This window comes from Bombina bombina, chromosome 2 (assembly GCF_027579735.1).
Source record: "Bombina bombina isolate aBomBom1 chromosome 2, aBomBom1.pri, whole genome shotgun sequence".
NCBI classification, from domain to species: domain Eukaryota; kingdom Metazoa; phylum Chordata; class Amphibia; order Anura; family Bombinatoridae; genus Bombina; species Bombina bombina.
Window position 1 is genome coordinate 49,218,259 of NC_069500.1, and position 25,823 is coordinate 49,244,081.

Here is a 25,823-nt window from a genome sequence, read left to right on the forward strand (position 1 = left end):
TGTTGCAAGATTACCCTGCTATGTGCGCTTAGGTCTGTTAAAGTGATGGTAAATGAACTAGTCTTTAAACATACCTTTTCGAAACTATGGGCCCAATTCTAAAAAAGTCTCTGGGCTGGTGAGATTCTATAAAAATGCTCGCCAGTCCTTCTATTTCCCTAGTGGAATTATATAAAGCCACTTTTTACCTTGAAAATAGGGTGTCTCGCTATGGGGCGTATACTGCATTTTCAGATGGGAAAAAGTACACAATGTAAATCGCAATTTACAAAATTAATAATTGAACCATTTACACAAAAATAAACAGGGAAAACATTGTACTATTAAAATGAATCAAAAATTGTAACGAAAAAATATTTTATGAAAAATTTAAAACTTGTATGTAAATTACACAGGAATAAATCGTATTAACTATAAACAGCGTAAATCTTAATTTAAGTACACTGGATGTGCAAAAAATAATAATTTGTACTTAAAGTACAAAATACAAAGTATAATTGTTGTTTTCTCATTAAAAGGGCTCAACACAGGAGTTCAATGGGCATAAATTAAAGCTTTTCTCAAATTCCAGCATAATTCTATAAACATTTTTGCACTACAGTTCTCACTATTATTTCTCGCCAGTTAAAAAGTAGCAAGCTTTTACCAAAATTCTCAAAACACAAATTACTCTGAATGGAAAACCTATGTATATGGAAAATACAGCAAATTTAAGGTACAGTGTACTGAAAACAGTGTAATTGGATTTGTATTCGGCGTAATATTCATGTTTTAAAACATGCTTGTTTCCCCCTCTGTACTTCAAACTTCATTGTACACTTTTACCAAGCAGAGAGCTCTCATTAATTGTATGGGAGACACTTTGACGCTCGCAGCGACATCCTTTTTTTTATATAGGATTCCATGAGGGCTGCCCCTCCGAGTATTGGCGTGGAACACCAAGTCTAGACTTGTGAACTTTATAGAATTGGCGTCTATGTGACATTCTTTTGTAAACTGTTATATTAAATTTTACATTCTTCGCTTCATATAAAAAATAAAAAATCTCTTTCAAAATAATATAATTTCTTCATATTCCCTTTAAATTTCCTTTTCTTTTGTATAGTGATGGTGCCACCTGCTCTATACCTAGTAGGTAATGCGAATTTCCCATACTTAGAAGAACTTTGCATGCTATGGGGTAGATTTATCATAGTGCGAGCAGACGATGTAGCGTATCATGTCCGCTGCACATCAATAAATTTATCATTGCACCAGCAGTTCTTGTGAACTGCTGGTGCAATGCCACCCCCTGCAGATTTGCGGCCAATCGGCCGCTAGCAGGGAGTGTCAATCAGCCTGATCGTATTCGATCGGGTTGATTTTTGTCCACGGCCTCAGAGCAAGATGGACAAGTTATGGAGCAGCGGAAACAGGGGCATCAAGCTCTTGATAATTCGGCTCCTATGTCTGGAAATTCTCCAAGTAAAGAGTGAATATGAATATGATTACCATTTCACTGGTTACAATAACATCATCACCACAGTGCACATGTATATGTAACTCATGCATGCGCACACACCAGCCCCTCCAACAACACTTTTAATTAGCTGAGTGATGTTGCCCATGCATCTCTACATAAAGTTGCAGAGGTACATTAAAATCAGTGAGCCGTGCATCAATGATTGTGATTGGGTAAACTTGATAAATGTTATTGAAATAAAAAAAAAGTCAATTTTTTTTAAGTAAAACTTGTTCACACTTTAAATATAGACATTAAATGAGCATTTGTGTAATTGTAGTTACATCTTTCAAAATGAAAGAAATTAAAATGATTCAATTTGAAAAAATAATATGAAATTGTTAATTGCACACAGAATTATGTTGTATTAGTATTTATCAGCAGTTTATTTTGGCTGCTTATTTTTTTTTTTCTTAAACTATGTCTATGACAGACAACCCCCTTGAAAAAAACATGACATGTTTCTTATCATTTATCATTTGTTAAAGCTGCATTATAGTGTTACATATTGTGTACTGTATGTCATTTGGCTGAGTATACCAACTTAGGGCAAGATTATGAGTGGAGTGCTATTTATCGCTCCCACTAATGCATTAACTGCTCTCGACTTCGGTTTTTGCGGGTATCAGGTACCGCATGTGTTAGAATATTGTGATGCATTAACATATTCCCTCATAGGCTTCAATGGAGTGCGAAAAGCTGAAAACAAACACCCAACAAATCTGATTTTATATATATATATATATATATATATATATATATATATATATAGATAGATAGATAGATAGATAGATAGATAGATAGATAGATAGATGTGAAGAACATTGGAATGTTAAACATTTACGGTAAATGTATAGTTAAACACTTTATTAAATATGAATATTGCATAAATATGATGTTACATACTTTCAGCTAATTGACTGCAAAGGTTTCCAATGCACTTTTATATGTCTATATATTTATACATCAGTATTTGTGTGTTTATATGTGTATATATGGCTGTAGATACATTTATATAAATACATAAATACATATGTACAGACATATATACACACATACAGTATATATACTGTATATATATATATATATATATATATATATATATATACACACACACACAAATACATACATAGCTATACAAATTTAGATATGTATGTATCTCTATGTTAAAGCCATTTGCAGGCCTTTTTTGCCTTAAACCAGAGACCTCATATTTTTGATCCCTTAAAACTTTTTATTACAATTAAAAAAAAAAAATATATATATATATATATATATATATATATTGGTTGTCTGTTATTATGAGTGTAACTGTACTTTTAAGTTTATTTATTATGTGTTTTATGAAACTTATTCAAGCATAAAAGTAAACCAGAGCTCTGAAATTGGGATTTCCCGACGTCCGCTAAATTAAATTGTGCTGGAGCAAACATGTTTACTTTCAACTTGTAATACATTCGCTACGTCCAACGCGAGCAAACACCCACGATAAACCCAGTTAGCATGCCATTAATAATCCAGCCCATACACAGTGTTGTGTGACTTGCACTGCATGGAGATTACACCAAATATAATAAGCTTATATTGATGTTTTTGCATGGAAATTTTGATTAATTGAAATTGGAGCTATGCTGACAAATTAAATGGTTGTATTAAATTTTGCCATTGCTTTGACTTGAGTGCAGAGACTGAACTGAGTGAAATGTAGCATTGATAAGATAATGCAACTTGTTTGCAACTAAATTTTAGGTACATTTTCTAACTAAGAAAAATAGATTAGTAAATATATTTCTACTGTAATTTTCTATCACTATGCTATTAAAGAGCACCATAAGGTAGTAATTGGTAATAATATACAACATTAACAATATTTTTTTTTAGATTTGATTTATTCTATCAATTGAAACAAAGAAGCAGATCTATAATGTAATGCATCACGAAAATATATGATCCCATTAATATATATGTTACAGTTAAAGTGCAGAAACAGTTAATGTGCACATTACCTAGCTAATCTGCAGATTAACTGATTTGCTCAGTTAAAGTGCAGAATCTGCATTTTACCTAGGTAATGTGCACATTAACTGCTTCCGTGTAGTTAAAGTTGGAAAAGTTTGTTTCTCTCATTTAAACTGTTTATTGAAAAAGAAGCCGAAGAATGTTCTGATTTCGTCTGAGGGCAGATATGCTCCAGAGTGCTCTGTTCTAATCACCTAGGTAATGTGCACATTAACTGCTTCCGTGTAGTTAAAGTTGGAAAAGTTTGTTTCTCTCATGTAAACTGTTTATTGAAAAAGAAGCCAAAGAATGATCCGATTTCGTCTGAGGGCAGATACGCTCCAGAGTGCTCTGTTCTAATCACCTAGGTAATGTGCACATTAACGGCTTCCGTGTAGTTAAAGTTGGAAAAGTTTGTTTCTCTCATGTAAACTGTTTATTGAAAAAGAAGCCGAAGAATGTTCCGATTTCGACCGAGGGCAGATACGCTCCAGAGTGCTCTGTTCTAATCAGAGCCTCGGGCGCCACAACTGCCTCTGGGAACCTTACCATGGGTCCCAGCCCGCACGTCTTGAAATTCTCTGTCTGGGAAATTATCTATCGAATATATCTATTTATTATAGATTCGATAGATAGATAATTTCCCAGACAGAGAATTTCAAGACGTGCGGGCTGGGACCCATAGTAAGGTTCCCAGTGGCAGTTGCGGCGCCCGAGGCTCTGATTAGAACAGAGCACTCTGGAGCGTATCTGCCCTCAGCCGAAATCAGAAGATTCTTCGGCTTCTTTTTCAATAAACAGTTTACATGAGAGAAACTAACTTTCTAAAAAGCTAAAGTGCTTGAAAGTGTATTATTTGTTTTTTCAACTGTATTATCACAAATGCATTACAGCTAGAATGGCAGATATTTCACATTCTCAGTACGATGTTCTTACAATTATTTGTGCTCATTGCATAATTCCACAATGGGTTGCAGGGAAGTCGATTCTGTAACAATTCAGAATGCAGAATGGGAAATATACAATGCTTAGAAGTGTAGAGGCCAAGATGCTAATAAATGCAAAAACAGAATGAGAGCAGTTGTTATACCCTTGGGAAAACTACTATAAACTTTTTAAGAAGTTGAAGTGTGCCTGGGCAATAAATGATGCATAAAGTGCGCCGCACTGCCCTTTAATATTTTGTTTTTACCTCCATTTTCAGAAGAAAGTGCCCCAGGCTCTCTAATAAAAAGTGATATGAACTGATTATCATAGGAAAAACCATGGGACTCCCTTTAGTTTATATATATGTTACCGCTAAAGTGCATTTTTTGAGAAATGAAACAATTTTTCTGCACTTTAACTGATCACCCTAGTTAATCTGCAGATTAGGTAGGTAATGTGCACATTAACTTTTTTCTGCACTTTAACTGTAACATATATATATATATATATATATATATATATATATATATATATATATATATATATATATATATACACACACACATTTAAAAACATTTTATATATGAAAGACAAGAAAAACAAAATGTTATTTTAACATGATTGACTTTCATAATTTTATTGTATTTAATATGGTTACCAGGTATATTGATATTTTGTTTGTGAGACTCATTCTATTGTTAATAAGCACTGAAAAAATTAATGAAGCTAAATACAAATGTCCTCTATCAGGATGCATAGTATCCACGCTTTTGACAGCAATAGTTGGTTTGTGAACATTTTTTTTTTCCCTAGGGATGTAATTTGATTTAATTTTTGCTAAATTGAATTAGTTAAATGGTCTTATAATCCTCAAGGGAATTTATGTGTTCATGATAGCACAATGACTTAATTTAAAGTAAGTAACTTTGAATAAAAGGCTTTCTCATTTTTAATTAATGGACACTGTTAATGAAAAACAGCATACTATGTTTTAGTTAAGAAAAACAGAATAGCTTTCTAAAATGCTATAAGATTAATTGTTTATTAGTTTAGTACTACGCAGACGGTGAGTAATTTGGTGCTGTCTATTTTTGGATATGTGTTTTCAGTACACCTATCATTTCCATAATATTTCATTAGAAATGTAGACACTGTTTAATTTAACATTGTTTGAAATAGCTTTTAATGAATTAATTAAGAAATTAAAGCTGATTTTGTCACTCTGTAATATTTACTTACCTAATATTTTAAATAGGAATTTTCTTATATTGCTTTAACATAAACAGGTGTTTAGTAAATCAAATAAGTAAACAAATTTACTCCATTGTGAGTGCAAAAGAAAATCTTACTATGGATAAGGATACTAAGGATACTAAGGATAAAAATAACAAATAGTGGCCCAGATTATGAGTTTTGCGTTAGAGGCTGTGCGGTGCTAACGAGCAGTTTTCCCTCACCACTCTGCAGCGCTGGTATTAGGAGTTTTCAGAAACCTGTTAAAAAACTCCAATACCAGCGCTGCTTAAGTCAGTGGTGAGCTGATGTAACGTGCTCGTGCACGATTTCCCCAAAGGAATCAACAGGGAGAGCTGACTAAAAAAAAATCTAACACCTGCAAAAAAGCAGCGAAAAACTCCTTAACGCAGCCCCATTGATTCCTATGGGGAAATAAAATTTATGTCTACACCTAACACCCTAACATGAACCCCGAGTCTAAACACCCCTAATCTTACACTTATTAACCCCTAATCTGCCGCCCCGACATCGCCAACACCTAAATTATAATTATTAACCCCTAATCTGCCACTCCGGACACCGCCACCACCTACATTATATTGATTAACCCTTAATCTGCTGCCCCAACATCGCCAACACTTACATTATAAGTATTAACCCCTAATCTACCGCCCCCAATGTCGCCGCCACCTACCTACACTTATTAACCCCAAATCTGCCACCCCCAACGTCGCCGCCACTATATTAATGTTATTAACCCCTAAACCTAAATCTAACCCTAAACCTAACACCCCCTAACTTAAATATAATTTAAATAAATATTCCTTTAATTAACTAAATTATTCCTATTTAAAACTAAATACTTAACTGTAAAATAAACCCTAAGCTAGCTATAATATAACTAATAGTTACATTGTATCTCGTTTAGGGTTTATTTTTATTTTACAGGCAAGTTTGTAATTATTTTAACTAGGTATAGAATAGTTATTAAATAGTTATTAAATAGTTATTAACTATGTAATAACTACCTAGTTAAAATAAAGACAAATGTACCTGTAAAATAAAACCTAGCCTAAGTTACACTAACACCTAAAACTACACTATAATTAAATGAATTACATAAATTAAATACAATTACCTAAATTAAATTAAATTAGCTAAAGTACAAAAACAAAACAAACACTAAATTACAGAAAATAATAAACAAATTACAGATATTTAAACTATTTACACCTAATCTAATAGCCCTATTAAAATAAAAAAGCCCCACCAAAATAAAAAAAACCCTAGCCTAAACTAAACTACCAATAGCCCTTAAAAGGGCCTTTTGCAGGGCATTGCCCCAAAGTAATCAGCTCTTTTACCTGTAAAAAAATACAAACAACCCCCCCAACAGTAAAACCCACCACCCACACAACCAACCCCCCAAATAAAATACTATTTTAATAAACCTTAGCTCCCCATAGCCCTGAAAAGGGCATTTGGATGGACATTGCCCTTAAAAGAGCAGTTAGCTCTTTTGCAAGCCCAAACCCCTAATCTAAAAAATAAACCCACCCAATACACCCTTAAAAAAAAAACCTAACACTAACCTCCTGAAGATCGACTTACCGGGAGATGTCTTCATCCAATCCGGGCAAAGTGGTCCTCCAGATGGGCAGAAGTCTTCATCCAAGTCGGGCAGAAGTGGTCCTCCAGATTGGCAGAAGTCTTCATCCAGACGGCATCTTCTATCTTCATCCATCCGGTATGGAGCGGGTCCATCTTCAAGACATCCGACGCGGAGCATCGTCTTCATCCAAAGACTAACACAGAATGAAGGTACCTTTAAGTGACGTCATCCAAGATGTCGTCCCTTAGATTCTGATTGGCTGATAGAATTCTATCAGCCAATCGGAATTAAGGTAGAACAAATCCTTTTGACTGATGCAATCACCCAATAGGATTGAAGTTCAATCCTATTGGCTGATCCAATCAGCCAATAGGATTGAGCTTGCATTCTATTTTCTGTTCCAATCTTACTACAGTAAGATCAGGGAATTTTATAGATACCAATACTGAATTCCATATGAATGTTAAAAATCGTAAACCTAAAAGCACGAATGCACCTCCTAGTACAAACGTCACTATTGAAGCATTTGTTACCTTAGTCGGGGAGACCCAATCTTACTAAACTTAAAAGAGAGTCCTTGTATGATCTACAAAGAAACAAAATTATTTGTAACATTATCATTAAACCTGCAGATAAGGTCGGAGCATTGGTGGTTTTAGATAAGCAGCATTATTTGGATAAAATATACAGACAGTAATCAGAGGAATTAAACTACAGAAAAATTAGATTCAATCCAACAGAAAAAATATCCCAAATAATTTGCTCAGTAGTGAAAGATGCTGAGGAAGGAGGTTTATTAACTACCAACCAAGCTAGATTCCTTATCCAAAAATATCTTTGTAACCCTGTATTTTGTTGCCTTCCTAAGGTACATAAAGACATTGAGAGACCACCGGGAAGACTAATAGTAGCAAGTACGAATTCGATTTTCCAGCCAGTATCCATTTTTTTCTGGATAAATTACTTAGACCACTATTGGGTTCAGTTAAATCCTACCTATAAGACACTTCAGACTTTATTAATAATTTGACATCTATTCAGGTGCCCACAGGAGCAATCTCAGTAACAATAGATATAAGACATTTATACAAGTCCATTCCACACAAAGGAGGCTTAAAAAACATTAAGGAAATGCTTGGCAAACAAAAGTTATACAGCCCTAGAGAAAGGATGTTTATTTTGGATCTCCTTGAAATTGTGTTAACTAACAATTATTTTATGTTTGAGGATACATTTTATAAACCACAAAAGGGTACATCAATGGGTGCAAATATGGTACCTACCCATGCCAACTTATTCATTGACTCATTTGAACATAAATATGTATATCCAAATCCTAAATGTAATCACTGTTTAGTTTGGAAAATATGTAAAGATGATATCTTCATGATTTGGACAGGTGACACATAATCTTTACTATAGTTTTTATCCAATATAAACAGCCATGATGATTACCTAGAATTTACTATGGATTTTTCCACAAAATAAATACATTTTTGAATACAAATGTGAAATGTGAAAACAGAGGAAGGACAGCTTAATTTTGACCTTTACTCGAAACCTACAGACCATGAGGCATATTTAAGAAATGTCTTGCAGACCTGATCTGACAGTGCGGATCAAGTCTGCAAGGCATCGCTGAATACAGAGAGCAATACGCTCTCCGCATTTAACATTGCACCAGCAGCTCACAAGAGCTGCTGGTGCAATGCCACCCCCTGCAGACTTGCGGCCAATGGGCCGCCAGCAGGGGGTGTCAATCAACCCGATCGTACTCGATCAGGTTGAATTGTTGCCATTCCTGTCCGCCTGCTCAGAGCAGATGGACAGGGTTATGAAGCAGCAGTCTTTGTGATTGCTGCTTCATAACTGCTGTTTCTGTCGAATCTGAAGACTCACCAGAAACACGGGCTGTCAAGCTCCTTTCGGAGCTTGATAGATAGGCCCCCATAACACTACTTCACTTCAAAAGTTTCCACCCCCCAATATGATTAAAAATATCCCTTTGGGACAATGATAATCTGAGTATATTTGAGGAAAGGTCTAAAATGATGATGTCTAAGTTTTAACAAAGAGGTTACCTAAAATAAATTTTACAGGAACACAATGAAAAAGTTAGACATAGGAATAGATATAAATTGCTACAAGAAACTCATATAATCGCATCCCTGTGGTAATGCAATATGGGTACCACTCTATGTATATTAGAAACATCATTAAAAAACACTGGAGACTTCTAGCAGAAGATTCACTCCTAAGAAACACATTCTCGGGACCTCCATTTTGTCCTATAATAGGAATCCTAGTTTAAGAGATAAATTAGTAAGAGCTGATGTAGGAAGCAAAACTATTAAAATAAAGCTTGTACAGAAGAGTACGTTCCCTTGCTATAACTGTGCACAATGCAATTCCATACAACAGGGAAATAGATTTGCACACCTCAGAATGGGAGAATGATTCAATATACAGAATTCCTACACATGTAATTCACAATACATAATATACCTGATTAAATGCCCATATGGATTGGCATACAAAGGAGAGACTACACAGAACGTAAGGGAACACATAAGACAACAAAAGGCAGCAATTGGTAAGTTAGACCCAGATGCCCCAGTGGCTCATCACTTCACAATGATGAGTCACAATAAAAGTCAATTAAGGTTCCAAGTCATTGATGGAGTACCTCCATTATGCAGAGGTGGGAACAGATTGAAACTTCTGCTTGAAAAAGAAGTCATATGGATGCGTAGTTTGGATACTATATATCCACATGGCTTCTTTTTCAAGAAATAGTTTCAATCTATGCCCACCTCTAGGTAGTGGAGGTGGGAATAGATTGAAGCTGTTGCTTGAAAAAGAAGCCATGTGGATGCATAGTTTGGATACTATGCATCGACATGGCCTCAATAGCGATATAGCATGGGGTGGGTTTATTTGATACTGCTACACATCCCTTTATACATAATCTAATAGGTTAGGGTTCTCTCTTTTTTGTAAATAATTGTAAAAAGTTGTAAAAAATCATATTATTATTATTATTATAATTATTAAGATTATCGGTTATTTGTAGAGCGCCAACAGATTCTGCAGCGCTATAAACAAAGGCAGAGTACAACAAAAAATATATAGGGATCAAATGGTAGAGGGCCCTGTCAAGATTTGCACTGTTGTAGTCAGGTCATAAGAAGGTGATCTACAAACAGCTGGACTATTAGGCTTACATGCTGAGGGGATTCAGGTGATAGCAATGGAGGAGAGGAACTGGTATAAAGAAAGGTTAGTGTAGGTTGTATGCATCCCTGAACAGAAGAGTCTTTAGGGAGCGCTTTAAGCTTTTAAAACTAGGGGAGAGTCGAGGAGCGAGGCAGAGGGTTCCACAAGATCAGAGTCAGTCTAGTGAAGCCCTGTAAATGGGAGTGTGATGAGGAAACAAGAGAGGAGAAGAATAGGAGGTCAAGAGCAGAGCAAAGGGGACAAGAGGATGAGTATCTGGAGACAAGGTCCTAGATATAGGGGAGAGCAAGGCATTTGAGGGCTTTGTATGTAACATAGTAGATAAGGTTGAAAAAAGACTGAAGTCCATCGAGTTCAACATATACAAATCTAAAATACTTACAAAAAGCTCCAGTTAAGCTTAAATAACCCCACTAAAAGGGGACCAATTTAATACTAGCAATTATATAGATGAATTTTGCTTATATACAGAAATGTATCCAGACTATTTTTAAATGTATTTAGGGTATTGGCATTCACTACCTCCTTTGGTAATGAGTTCCACAATTTCATTGCTCTTACAGTGAAAAAATGTTTCCGTTGCAGGAGATTAAATCTCCTTTCCTCCAATCTTTAATTGTGACCTCTTGACAGAAACAATTTTCTTGGAATAAACAGAGCTTCTGCCATCTCTGAATATTGGCCTTGAATATATTTATATAAAGTAACCATGTCACCTCTCAAGCGCCTTTTTACTAAAGAGAACAGACCAAGTATGGCTAGCCTCTCCTCATATGTAAATTTCTCCAATCCCCTTATTAGCTTTGTGGCCCTTCTCTGAACTTTGTCTAATTCGGCAATATCTTTTTTTGTGATCGGTCCCCAGAACTGCACTCCATACTCAAGGTGAGGTCTTACCAGGGCTTTATATAGTGACAGAATTATACTTTCCTTCCTTGAATCAATGCCTCTTTTAATACATGCTAGTATCTTATTAGCCTTTGAAGCCACTGACCTGCATTGTGCACCCATCTTTAGCTTGTTATCTATTACTACTCCCAAATCCCTTTCCTCCTCTGTTTGGCTAAGTCTTGTTCCATTTAAAAAATAAGTTGCCTGCTTATTTTTACTTCCAAAATGTAGAACCTTGTCAGAGTAAGAATTGTGTGTTTAATCCTAGAGGCAAGAGGAAGCCAGTGAAGGGATTGGCAGAGAAGTGCAGCAGATGAAAAGTGATGTGTAAGGAAAATGAGCTAGAGGCATTCATTATGGATTGTAAAGGAGATAGGTGGCAGCTGGGGAGACCAGAGTGAACAGAGTTGCAGTAATCAAGGCGGGAAAGGATGAGAGAGTGGATTAAAATCTTAGTTGTGTCTTGTGTAAGGAAATGTGACCCCAAGACATCAGACATGCGGGGTAAGGGTAATGATGGAGTTCTCAATAGTTATAGAGTGATTGGGGGTGGAGATTTTGGAAGAAGTTGGGAAAATAAGGAGCTCAGTTTTGGAGAGTTTTAGCTTGAGGTAGTGAGAAGACATACAGGAAGAGATGTGAGAAAGACTGTTAGTTATGTGTAGTGTGATAGGAGCGCCTAAAGGTGGATTCCTGCTGCTAAAAAAGTTCTTCCCTCAAAGAGAACTAAATGGTGGATAAGAAGAAAAAATGGGGTTTATTTAGCAGCGCTAAAAAAAGCTAGGAAATGATGATACCAATCTAATTTATGTTTTATACAATCTATTTTATTTAAAAATTCTTATAACACATAAAAACAACAGCAAATGCTTTTCCTAATTAATAAAGGGACGTCTCCCTTATACAACACTTATAAAAACAGACTAGAACCATATAATCCTAGAATTTCAGGTATAAAGGAATTAATTCTATAGATAACATATGGCAAGCAACAAATTTCTAAGATAAATGGTGAATTAAATATTTAAAAGGCACAAATGTATCAATCCTAATAGCTTTACAGTTCTTCAGTAACAAATTCAGTTATAAAGTTACACAGTTACTTTCCTTGGACATATAATTGGCTCAGGTGTGCTGGATAGTTAAAAAGGCAAAAAACAGCCAATATTCTGATTTAGGTGCCAAAGCAATCGTGGTTAATGGAAATGGTTAATTTAACAGATGAATACCTTGATGTCTTTAAAGTTCAGTTTGCGTGTTTTAAAAAACGTAGTGCAAATTAGTGTAGAGGTACCTTAATCTGTCCTGGTTGCAACCGCTGATTATCTTCACTGTGAGGGATTCACAGACTGTTTGTTCCTGGTGCTTCTGATAAGTCACCTGACCTTCTCTTTGATTCAGAGGTCAGGGGTGATGATCCGTTCTGGTGATGTAGTTATCCTTTTTTTTGTTTTCCTTTCTTCTTATAGCCCAAATATTGTTTTCATCTGGGTTCCCTCAGACTTCTTAAGGTTTGAAGAAATCTTTGGTCAGTGTTTAGCAGTAACACCGTATTCCCTGAAGTTACCAAAGGTAGATTTTAACTTGCAGGGTCAGGAGAAAAGTTTAAAGTTGCAGGGTCACACAGCTTTGTGACAGTAGTAAATGAAGTTTAGTAGAGTGTAGCAGGTCCCATTCAACGCGTTTCACCCTTCTGGGCTTTATCAAGAATCTTAGTTGTGTCTTGTGTAAGGAAATGTGACCCCAAGACATCAGACATGCGGGGTAAGGGTAATGATGGAGTTCTCAATAGTTATAGAGTGATTGGGGGTGGAGATTTTGGAAGAAGTTGGGAAAATAAGGAGCTCAGTTTTGGAGAGTTTTAGCTTGAGGTAGTGAGAAGACATACAGGAAGAGATGTGAGAAAGACTGTTAGTGACACGGAATAGCAAGGAAGGAGATAGGTCTGGTGCAGAGAAGTAGATTTGGGTGTCATCAGCATACAAATTATATTGGAAACTGTGGGACTTAATTAGGGAACCTAGTGATGACGTGTATATTGAGAAGAGAAGGGGTCTGAGGACAGAGCCTTGTGGTAACCCAACAGAAAGCAGTGATGGGGCAGAGGAGGCCCCAGAGAGGGCTACACTAAAGGTATGGTTTGACAGGTAGGAAGATAACCCCGAGGGGGCTGTGTCACAAATGTTGAAAGATTGGAGGGTTTGGAGCAAAAGAGGGTGGTCAACAATGTCAAAGGCTGCAGACAGATCAAGAAGGATATGCAGAGAGAGACGTGGTCTTTTGATTTTGTTGTAAGTATGTCATTGGTAACCTTAACGATTGCTGTCTCTATGGAGTGATGAGAACGAAATCCAGATTGCAGTGGGTCAAGGAGGGAGTTTAATGTAAGGAAATGGGATAGACGTGCATATGCTAGCTTTTCGAGAAGCTTTGAGGCAAGAGGGAGGAGGGAAATAGGGTGGTAGTTGGATGGGGAGGTTGGAGCAAGGGAAGGTGTTTTGAGGATAGGTGTGACCAGTGCATGTTTCAGAGATGAGGGAAATATACCGGTTGCTGTGGGAAAGGTTGAAGATGTGTGTAAGTTTAGAGGTAAGGGTAGAAGAGATACAGGGGAGTAGCTGTGAGGGGATAGGGTCAAGGGGACAGGTAGTGAGGTGAGAGCACAGTATAAGTGCAGAAACCTCTTCCTCAGTAACTGGGGAGAAATAGCTAAGTTTATGGCTATCTGGCTATGCGGAGGAACAAGATCTAGGTATTATGTCATTTTTCTTCCCTTAGTTGCATATGAATATAAGGGAATTTTTTTCCCCTTTTTTAAGGAAAATACATTAAAAGTAGATTAATATGTATGTAAGAAAATCAGTGATGTTGTTTGAGTGGTATATAGTTTAACATCTGTGGATTGACTTTTCTGACTCCCAAGCTGCTGCATAAATGTGAATAATGTGTATAGCTTTCCTATGAAAACATGGAAAACATTCATTTGGAGTGACCACTAGAGAGAGAGAGATACATGGAAATGAACCCCTTACAACAGGTTAAGAATGGCTTAAATAGCCAGTGCTACGTAACACAAACACGGGCAGGGTAGAAGGGCGGGGCCTGAAATGCGCATCGCCTAAAAACAAGGCACTGTTTGTACCGGTGAGATGACGGAGGTGGTAGTGATTGTGTCGATAGTGTGTAAAAGTCTTGACACATATTTCTACAACAGTGGGTTCCCTGAATGTAATCTGAGGGACTATATGCTTTCAAGTATATCACTCATCCAGTCCGAAAGGGCTGAAGTGAAAAGGACCTGATAAGCACTGAAAAATGGAAAGGTGATATAAGCGGTGTCTAATATACAGTTCAGGTGACAGCCACTTACCTAATATAATCCTGCTACTGGATAAAAAGAACATTACCTATCACACTTCATACCACCTCTGCAAGAAGCATTACAATTACTATGAACTGTACATAGACACATCTGTGGAAATATTGTTACTTACGGATTTGTATCCTTAAGAGCCACTTTTCCTTTATTCAAGTGAGATCATACAATTCTAAGCCTGCAAGGAAACGTGCATAAAGTGGGACTATACATCAAGCTTGCTGTTCCCAATGCCGGCGGGTTTTAACCCTTATGAGTCGGAACTCACATATGTTGGTTAAAAGGGAGCTAAACTTTTGAATGTTAACAATTCTTTAATTTGCATAGTTCTAGTATATACATTTACACTGTAGCTAACGGAGTTAAACCCTTGAGTGCTATCCTCTTTATTATTAGATTGATTGTATTTATCTTGTATATGCCAATATTTGATGATTCAGGGGTTCATTACATTTTTCTCTTTTAATATCACAACCAGGGACTCCTGTTTGCATTATATATGTAGTTTTTATATAGATATTTTGTAAAGTGCTTCTTTGAGAAGTTTGAATAAAGCTGTTTGCATTTTTTATTTTCATATTTACATTCTTGTGTGGTGTGCAGGATCTAATAATTTTATTATATTTTTTATAGGTTGTGGTGTCTATGTTTTCCAGCACTCATTACTATTTACATAGTTGTATTATAACATAAATCTTTTAGATTTTACATTCATATGTATGTTTGTGTTTAAATGTGTATATATGTCTGTAAATACTGTACATATATAAAAGTTCAAAAATAGAGAGGGGGAAAGAAGTGCGCCAGTAAATATTGAACAATCCTCTTGGGAGAATAATAAACCACTGCTAACCGAGCCACTTAAACCACAATTACAGCTCCCAAATGAAAGCAATACCTCCTAGGGTCTCCTCATTTAGACATGCTGCTGAGAGGGAAACCAGACCTGCTGCATACCATTCATATCAGGTCCCGCTATGCCAGGGTACAGAGACAAATACACCTTTGAGTGCTTGTTTGCCGATATTTTTAGCGTCTCTTATCCTCTTGGGGTGCGGTCCCATCAGCTGGCAAAGGAAAGTCCCGTCATCCGTGACATCAGGGTCAGTGAAGAAAGAGGAGGAGTGTAGTGGGTACAGGCTTGCAGTGGAAGTCTGTGCTGTACAAGCAATCCTGCTGGTGGTAATAGAGATTGAGGAAGAAAAACGGATATGCTTGGTAAAAACAAATGTACTTAATTACCAAAGATTAAAAGGTTTCCACAGAGGAACAAGATATAGCAAAAGAGCGTAGCACCGGAGGCTACTTGTAGATTCAGTTGTTGATTTAAGCTGAGTAGGAGACAGGATAGACCCCAAAGTCTGACACTTTTTATAATTCCTTTCCTCACTACAGTAGGTAAACCATCATCAGATCCTAGAATCGCAAAAAGTTTTTTCACAATTCTGCATAATTCCTGATATTAGGCACTAAAACTTGTTACAAAAGTACTGTTCATTGGCTGATAGCTTGATTGGCATTTTTTTAACCTATTGGATGAATGTATCCCCTTTTTAAATCTGTAGTTTCAGCATAGCACCATAGGCTATGAATACAGCATACAGCCGAAACGCGTAAGCCCCCGGTGCTACATCTTTTTCCTCTGTGGAAACCTTTTAATCTTTGGTAAATAACATTTGTTTTTACCAAGTATATCCGTTTTTCTTCGTCAATCAGTAAATACATATATACACATATAAATACATGTATATGTATGTATCTCAATGTTAAAGCCTTTTGCCTGCCTATGTTTTCTAATACCTGAGAGCTCATATCTTTGAGCACATATAACGTTTGTGTGCAATATATTTTTTTGAATAAATGTACTTTGTAATGTCCTATGGAGAAATCAAAGAAGGCGCCTCATAGCATAATACAGTCAAATATAAATGGTTGAGTAAATATATATAAAATACACTCACATTTGGTGCAGCACTTGTGATTACAAATGGTGCAGGCCGTATCCTTAAGGGTCTCCCGGCTAACTCGCCTCCTGTCGCAGGAACAGAAGTGCTTGTCAGTCTGGTGACCAGCGGAAAACAAATGGATCCAATAGGGTATAAACAAGTTTCATAAACTGCATATGCTTGTTTTTTCCATTAAACATAGATCGCTATGTGTGTATAAAAGGTAGCTATGTTTATTGTAAAGTATCAGCCTGATGAAACAGTAGTGTTTGTCAATAAAACCCTTTTTAACTTTTTGCTACTTTTGCACACTTATTGGAAAATCTACGCATATGCAGTTTATTATTATTAACTATGAGGCGACTTTGATTTCTCCATAGGATTTTTGAAGTTGAAGGCCACTTGAGGAGAGCTGTCTGTATTTGTCTACTTATACAGACTATTCCCATATCATCTATTGTACTATTTACAATATTAATAGTATTTATTTTATTCTTTTTATTTGTTTTGTGTAGGTGCACCTATTTGCACTCATTGTGGTTGTTAGACAATCATAGTGGGTTACATTTCTTATCATACTTTGTAATGTATTTTTGATGTGTTTTGCGCAACTATATATTTTTATTTTCACGAAACAGTTAACCACAGCTCTTAAGTTGCAGTAATCATTTTAGCGTGAATCATGATTGCACTCAAGGGATCACATTTACTTTCATTGCAATTTAACCAACGTGCAAACGATCGTGAAAACCTGATACAGCTTGCGCGCAAATGTGTGTGCTCCACTTGTAATCTGGCTCTCTATAATTTTCTTTTGCTAACAAATATGACAATGCTCTTACATTAAGAATATATTTTTTTTTTTTTAAAAGGAGAATAAACTGCTGTTATCTATTAAATCCTTTTGGGAAATCACAAACAAAATTCTTTTGAAATGAAGGGTTATTAAAAGTAATTTAAATCCTTTTTGCCAGACATCTCATAAAATCATACAATTAAGTCAACAAATGACAAGTGTGCTTCATTCTACCTGTTCTCAATTTTAAGAGTAATTGATTCCGGCTAGTATTATTTTGTACAGAAATTGCATTAACGTTGCCTGTCATTGTTATATTTATCTACAGTATCCATCTATACAATATTCCACCTTCACTGAACTAGATCAGAATTATCTCTATATTCCAGAGACTAATGAAAAAATAATGTATATATAATATTTAGTATGATAAAAAAGTACATAGCAATATTTTTAAATTTTATCTTGATTAAAAATAATGCAATTCTATGGTTGTGTACTTACAAGCAATTTGTTTTGTATTCCAGGTAATATTTATACATTAATCTCATCATGCCGACTCTATTCAAAGTGACAGAGCAGACATATAAAATCTTACACTTGTGGGATTATGATCTGTAATGTGTGAGAGATCTCTTGTACAGAAGAAGGGCATGAACAGTTCAGTTGTACATAATGTGCAACTGTGATTACAATGTTTACATTTAAGGTGTATAAAAAAAGATATAGAATGAATAACTAAAAGTTTAAAGTAAAATGGATATGTTTGTTAATAATAAAGGTGCACACTAGAAATCTCAGCTTTGTTTAACCCCTTTGATTCTAAGTGAGTGATGATCAATATCTTGCTACCATATAGAGATAAATATTTATGTTTTTTTAGACCTTATATTTTAAAATAGGAGGTTTTCCTTCACATACAGAGCCCTGCATAGTGAGATAAACATCTCTCAATGTAAAATTTGTGTTTCTGAAATTCTTTCAGGGACCTCACCGTACTGACGAGACTTCTTAGATAATCTCGCCTGAGACGAGAGCTCTAGATAATTGCCCCTAGGGGGCTAATTATCTAATATTTATTGGAGCTCTTTGCACGTAAAGGGACATTATACACTCATTTTTTCTTTGCTTAAACGTTTTGTAGATGATCTATTTATATAGCCCATATTTTTATTTTATTTTTTAAATGGATAGTTTTACTTATTTTTAAATAACATAGCTCTGATTTTCAGACTCCTAACTGAGCCCCAAAGTTTTAGGAGAAAACCGACGTATACCTACTCCAGCTTGCTTCTGTTTGTGTAAAGGCTCTTTTCATATACAAAGGAAGGGGGAGGGGAAGTGTGTGATATTTCCAACTTGCAGTGGGTGTTCCAGTAACCTTTTAAACAGAGCTAAACTGGAAGCTTCTAAGTACGTTTTTAAATGGTTTTATAATGGATTTTTATATCAGTATCTGTGCATATTATTCTTTATAGTAGTATCTATTACATGCAGTTATATGAAAATTGGTGTATACTGTCCCTTTAAGTATCTGAAAAGATGTAAAATCATTTGCATGCAATATTCATATTTAATACGGTATTTTACTGTGTATTTACTGTTAATTTTCCACATTCCAATGTTGTTTACTTAGGGAATATGTTCTAAGTATTTTAAATACATATTCTTATATATATCTGTATTTATCTATACCTATAATATATATAATCATCTTTATATATATAGGTATAGCTATATCTTTTTATTTAAAAAAAAAACCATCAGATATATGTAGAAATATGTATTTATGAATAAATAAATAGAACATATTCTATTATGTGAAGAACGTTGGAATGTGAAATATTCATATTTCATGCCAGGTTAGAACACTTGAGAAGTGTGATAATTAGAGGTCAACTCGTAATCTAGCCCACTTTTGGTGAGGCTGGTACAGGATACCAAGTAAGTGCAGGTGGTACAGCAGGTGCAGGAGACTCAGCAGGCACAGGATAACCAGCAGATACTGTTGGTGAAAGGATACAAGGTAACTGCAGCAGGATTCAGGTAAGTTGCATCACAAACAATGAATAGGATATAGGAAGAGCTGTTAAGTACAAGGTGACTCCTCAATAACTCATCCCAGAGTGATGGGCTAAGTGGATTTATATAGGAACTCCTGCACCTGTGGCCGTTTAGGTGTGAATTCCTAAAATTAGGTGTGGCCCCTTTAAATTAGCGCAGCACACAACCTCGCACTTCTAGGGAAAACAACAGACTCTGTAGGAGACAGGCTGGATTGCTGTTAGGTAAGTACCTGACACATATTGAAATCAAATTTAAAACCTTTCTAATTCAATAGAAACCCCCACACTTACTCTGTTATCTAATAGTTTTAAACATTTTTAGGCTCTGTATTTTTCATGGGGCAATTCTAATCAATAGAACATATACTCTGGGCTCCATGTACTAAAAGGCAAGAGGGCAAGCTTCTCAATATGATCCACTGCCTGTATGTATCATTACACTGTCAAGTGAGTGTGTAAAGCCTGTCCCTTCTCTCGTGCAACCAATCACATAAGAGAAGGGACTGTCAATCACCCGGAGCAAACAAGAGAGTGCTCAGAGATTTCTACGCTACACCTCAGAGGTGGCGTAAAGTGCAATTAGCAGATGTTTTGTATAGGCATAATTAAGCTATGTTTTGTATAGGCATAAATCATATTCCAAATAATTGAGAGGTTGTATTAGGATTATGAACTCAATTTATTAAGCCGTGAAAGCTATGAAAAGATTAAGAACATATGTGATAAAAATATTACAAACAATTGATGCAACACTTTTAAAAATGCAGTGCACAGCAAATAATAATACATAAAAACATAAACTGCATGATAAAGCTTGCAAAATAAATAGTGGGCGTAAACAGTCCGTTTGGCAATAATGAGAACAAATAATTACACAGATCCAAAGATCAAAGCAACGTGAGGTATTTTCAACCAAACAAAATACCAAAAGGAGAATATAGCGGCCTCAGAGGTCACCTTGTCACCAGTAAAATTGAAGTTACACAGTAGGCAATATTAGGTACTTACACCGTGTCTGTAGATCGTCCTCAGGATGTGAAACACTTCCCAGAAGGATGCGGACCTAGAGTGTACAGCTTAGCGCTTCGGGGTATCCCATGTAATCCGGATACTTTGTTTTCCTTTGCAATCTCTCACTCTATATTTTGTATAAACCTCTACAGTTCAGAAAGTTCACAAACTATGGAAGCCCTCAGGGGCCAAAAACAAGAGCAACACGTTTCGGCGGATTGCCTTTCTTAAGCTCTATCCTTGCAGTCCGAGTGTGGCGTTTTAGAACGCTTCCTTAAAGGAACAGTTGCTGATTATTTCTTGGATATTCTTTTGTGTGGATTTTAATGAAGAAGTAGTTGTTAAAAAACAGCCTGTAGCATACTCCATTTTAGATAGACAGTGTATACAAAAACATCAAACTTTGTATACAAACATATGAATTAAACACAATTGTAATATATACAACATGTAATCAGATACAGTTACATTTCACAATCGTCTTAAGAAACTTTTCTATAGTAGGAAAACAGAACATATCTTTAGCAATAATCATACCGGTGTATGTGGAAAAAAGTGTGTGTGATAATCTACCCTTATGACAATGAAAAAATGGGGCTGCTAGATATTCAATAAGCATATGGGATGTATTTCATTTTGTATAGATTTGTTTTCTAAAAACCTAACCTAATGTTAAATTGTAATATTAGATTTAGAGGTTTTTTTTTTTAACAATGTGAGAGAATATATATATATATATATATATATATATAATGCATAAAACTCATATGGTTAAAAAATATATAAAATATATAAAAAGATTTGAAAGAGCAATGCATTTCAGAGTAGATAATATTGACACTAAAAAGTGTATATCAAATATGCATATACTATTAGTCTTGGAGGAAACATCCTATTTCTAATTCTTGGTTTAGACCCTTTGGTGTCATGGTTTTCAGTTCATATATCCATTTTGTCTCTAATCTTAGGATATTCTTATGTACATTTGTACCCATCCAGTTTAATTTCACTTTTTCAATGCCGATATAGGACAGGCATTTTTCATCTCCTTTGTTGATTTCTCTAAAGTGTCTAGGGATAGGGAGATCTTTATTTCTTTCTTTAGTATGGTTATCTATTGACCATAGGTGCTCTCTAATTCTATCAGCTAGGGTCTTTCCGATTCTCCTATGTATTGTTTTCCACATTTGCACTCTAGAAGATAGGCGTTTCTATCCGTATACCTTATCATATCCTGGATTTTATGGTTCTTCCCTGTAATATTAGATGTAAATATTTTTGTTTTCTTTGAATGCTTGCATGATTTACATGTTAAGCATGGGAAAAGGCCATTGATGTTATTTCCTAATAGATCCCTATTCTTAGATACTCTCTTTTTAAGTTCAGTGGGAGCTAGAATAGATTTTAGATTGCATGTTTTTTTATATACTATATTTGGGGTTATTGGTAGTAGTTCTCCCAATCTTTCATCACTTTTTAACAGTGTCCAATGTTTTTTTTTATAATATCCTCTACTAGATGTTTATTTTCACAATAAGTTGTTATAAATGGATACATATATTATTTCTCTACCTCTGGTGGTGGCAACTCATTTGATGCACATAATTGTTTGCATCAACTGTTTTGAAGTGGGTTTTTATATTTATTTTTCCATGCATGAATAATTCCATATCCAAAAAACTGATATTTGTTTTACTTTTCTTACTAGTAAATTTAAGATTTTTGTTATTATTATTTATTTCCAGATCGATATTGTCCAAGTCTTGATCAGACTCCCCTCCATATTATGATAATATATTCGATAAAGCATTTGTATAGGACCAGGTTTGCCACAAGCTCGATGGAATCCAGAAAAGTGCATTCCCAAAGTACCATGAATAAATTACCATAGCTTGGGGCAAATCTGGTCCCCATCGCTGTACCGCATTGCTGTAAATAATATTGGTTTTGAAAGGAGAAATAGTTGTGGAAGAGTATATATTCAATTCCTTATATTAGAAAATCAGTTTGTTTAGTTTTTAAATCTTTGTCCTTTTCTAAAAAATATTTCACAGCTTCAACTCCATCTTTGTGATCAAAGCACGTGTACAAAGAGGTAACATTTTTATATTTATTTTGCCATGCCTTATGAATAATTCCAAATCCAAAAAACTGAAATTTGTTTTACTTTTCTCACTAGTAAATTTAAGATTTTTGTTATTATTATTCATTTCCAGATCGATATTGTCCAAGTCTTGATCAGACCCCCCTCCATATTATTATAATATATTCGAAAAAGTGTTTGTATAGGACCATGTTTGCCACAAGCTCAATGGAATCCAGAAAAGTACATTCCTAAAGTATCATGAATAAATTAGCATAGCTAGGGGCAAGTCTGGTCCCCATCGCTGTACTGCATTGCTGTAAATAATATTGTTTTGTTTTTTTAAAGGAGAAATAGTTGTGGAAGAGTATATATACAATTCCTTCTATTAGAAAATCAGATTGTTTCGTTTTTAAATCTTTGTCCTTTTCTAAAAAATTTTCACAGCTTCAACTCCATCTTTGTGATCAATGCACGTGTTGCATGTTGCTAGTATATACAGTAGCTGTCATGCCATTCAATTCCCTCCATCAGATTTAGAATATCATTCAAATCTTTCAAATAAGATGGCAGTGTTTTTACATGTTTCTGTAGATATATATCAATATACTCTGAACTTTTGATGATATAGACCCTATGCTGGAAATAATAGGTCTTCCAGGGGGGATGTCAGGGATTTGTGGATTTTAGGTAATCCATAGAATAGGGGAATCTTTGGATGGGTCTGCAACAAATAGTCCCTCTCTTTTTCATTAGAATACCCTCTGACAATGCTCTGTCTAGCATATTTTTTAGAACTATATTACAATTATTGGTAGGGTTATTAGTAATCTTTTTATATATTTTGGGATCTTCAAAAATATCATTACACATTTTGATGTAATCTTTTTATCCAGGATGATAATGCCGCCCCCTTTGTAGAAAGGTTTGATAATTATGCTGTCATTCTCTTCTAATTCTTCAATTAATTCTAGTTGTTTTTTGGTGAGATTGTTCCTGTCTTTTTTTATTTTCTGATCTGGAATATTTTCTTTATCTTTAAGTATCAGTTTTTTGAATATCTGTAAAACCGGACCTTTCTCATATTTGGGTAGAAGTTTGATTGATATTTCAAATGTGAGTATATAATGTGAGTATATAATACCCTTCATGTCTATTAGGCTTTCTTGTGCCCTCTTTTCTAGACCAGTTTTAGCAAACCATCTTTTTACTTTCAGATTTCTTATGAATTTGTGTACGTCTATAAATGTGCCAACTTCCTGGTAGGGGCAAAAGATAGACCCTTATACAAAATATAATCATGTGCCTTTCTTAGGGTTACACAACTTAAATTAAATATTCCTGACTTTTCTTTCTTTTCTAGTTTCTGAGTTTTGATTTTTTATGATCGTTTTATTCCTCCTCTAGTACCTCTTTTTTTGTCAATCCGCCAAAATGTGTTGCTCTTGTTTTTGGACCCTGAGGGCTTCCGTAGTTTGTGAACCTCCTGAACTGTAGGGGTTTACACAAAATATTAGGTGAGCGATCGCAGAGGAATACAAAGTATCCGAATTATATGGGATACCCCGAATCGCTAAGCTGTACACTCTAGGTCCACATCCTTCTGGGAAGTGAGGATGATCTACACACATGGTGTAAGTACCTAATATCACCTACTGTGCAACTTCTATCATACTGGGGACAAGGTTTTTCCTGTCACACTACTGGACGGCTGGATACATCTATACATCTGAGGTTGCTTTATTCTCCATTTGGTATTTTGTTTGGTTGACAATACCTCACATTGCTTTGATCTGTGGATCTGTGTAATATATTTGTTTTCATTATTGCCAAATGGACTGTTCACGCCCACTATTTATTTTGGCAAGCTTTCTCATACAATTTATGTGTTTATGTATTATTCTTTGCTGTACACTGCATTTTTAATAATGTTGAATAAAGTGTTTGTAATATTTAATCACATATGTTTACATCACAAATATTTTCATACACATCTATCTCCATAGCGATAACATTTCACTGCTACTACACTCTTAAGCTTTATTAGCGCCCCAGTGTTTGGAGATTGCTTGTTCTTTTTGTGTTTTCACAATAAGCTTGTGCAATCTCGGTCTGTTTTCTTTATTAGTGGTATTTCAAGGCAGGTATTCTATTCTTCTTAGATATCATAAAATATGTAGATGCATACTCTCAACACCAAAGAGGGACAATGTGCAAGGCTACATTAATATACATGTGTTAAAACGAACATAATGAAAATTTGTATTTAAACAATGTATTATGGTTAAAATATTTTATAGTGTTGCTAGGCAAGAAACTCGGTAGTGTCTCAAAACACTAAATCCTAAAAGTTACATTCCTTTCTGAGTAGCAGAGAACCATTCAAAATAGAAATAAAAAATATTTTTCATTTATTTTTTTAGTTTAGTATTCTATATATTACAAGATTATAGTATTTTAATTGTAATTTAAAAAGTAATAGAATGAATTATGTAATATTTAATTGTTTTTGACATTTTGGATATTTCAAAATATTAAAGAATAAATAATATGATGTAAATGCAAGTGGTATTCTTACAGATCACCCTATGCTACATGTTTATATTTATACTACCTCTGGTGGATATACTGGTGGATATACTGGTGGATTTTGTACACAGGCTGTTTAAGTGGTCTCAAAAGTTTCTTAAAATATAAATAAAATGGTAGAACTCAAGGGATTAATAAATAGATTTTTTTTACTTAGTAAAGTCTCCACTAGTAGAATTGAAACCACATGCTGGTGTAATATATGGCTTGCCCTCTGAATGATATGTAACTTGAATCTGCTCAGTTCAGATAAGTCATGGCAAGGATTCACAAAGCATTAAGACATCTAAATTCATGTCTTCCCTTGTGTCCTATCACTGTGAAAAATAGCTGTTTTAAACTAGGACAACAACAAAATTCTCAGCAGTAGACGTGTACTTCAATTTTAGCACTGAATATTCTAAAGGGATCTGAACTTGCTTGGAACCCACAAGGTGGAACAATTGTTAATGCTGATATTTTGACTTTAAGTAGCAAAGTTTAAATATTGTTTTCAAATGTAATTATTACAACATTTAAAGCAGAATTAACTTAGAAAAAAAAATCAGATAAAA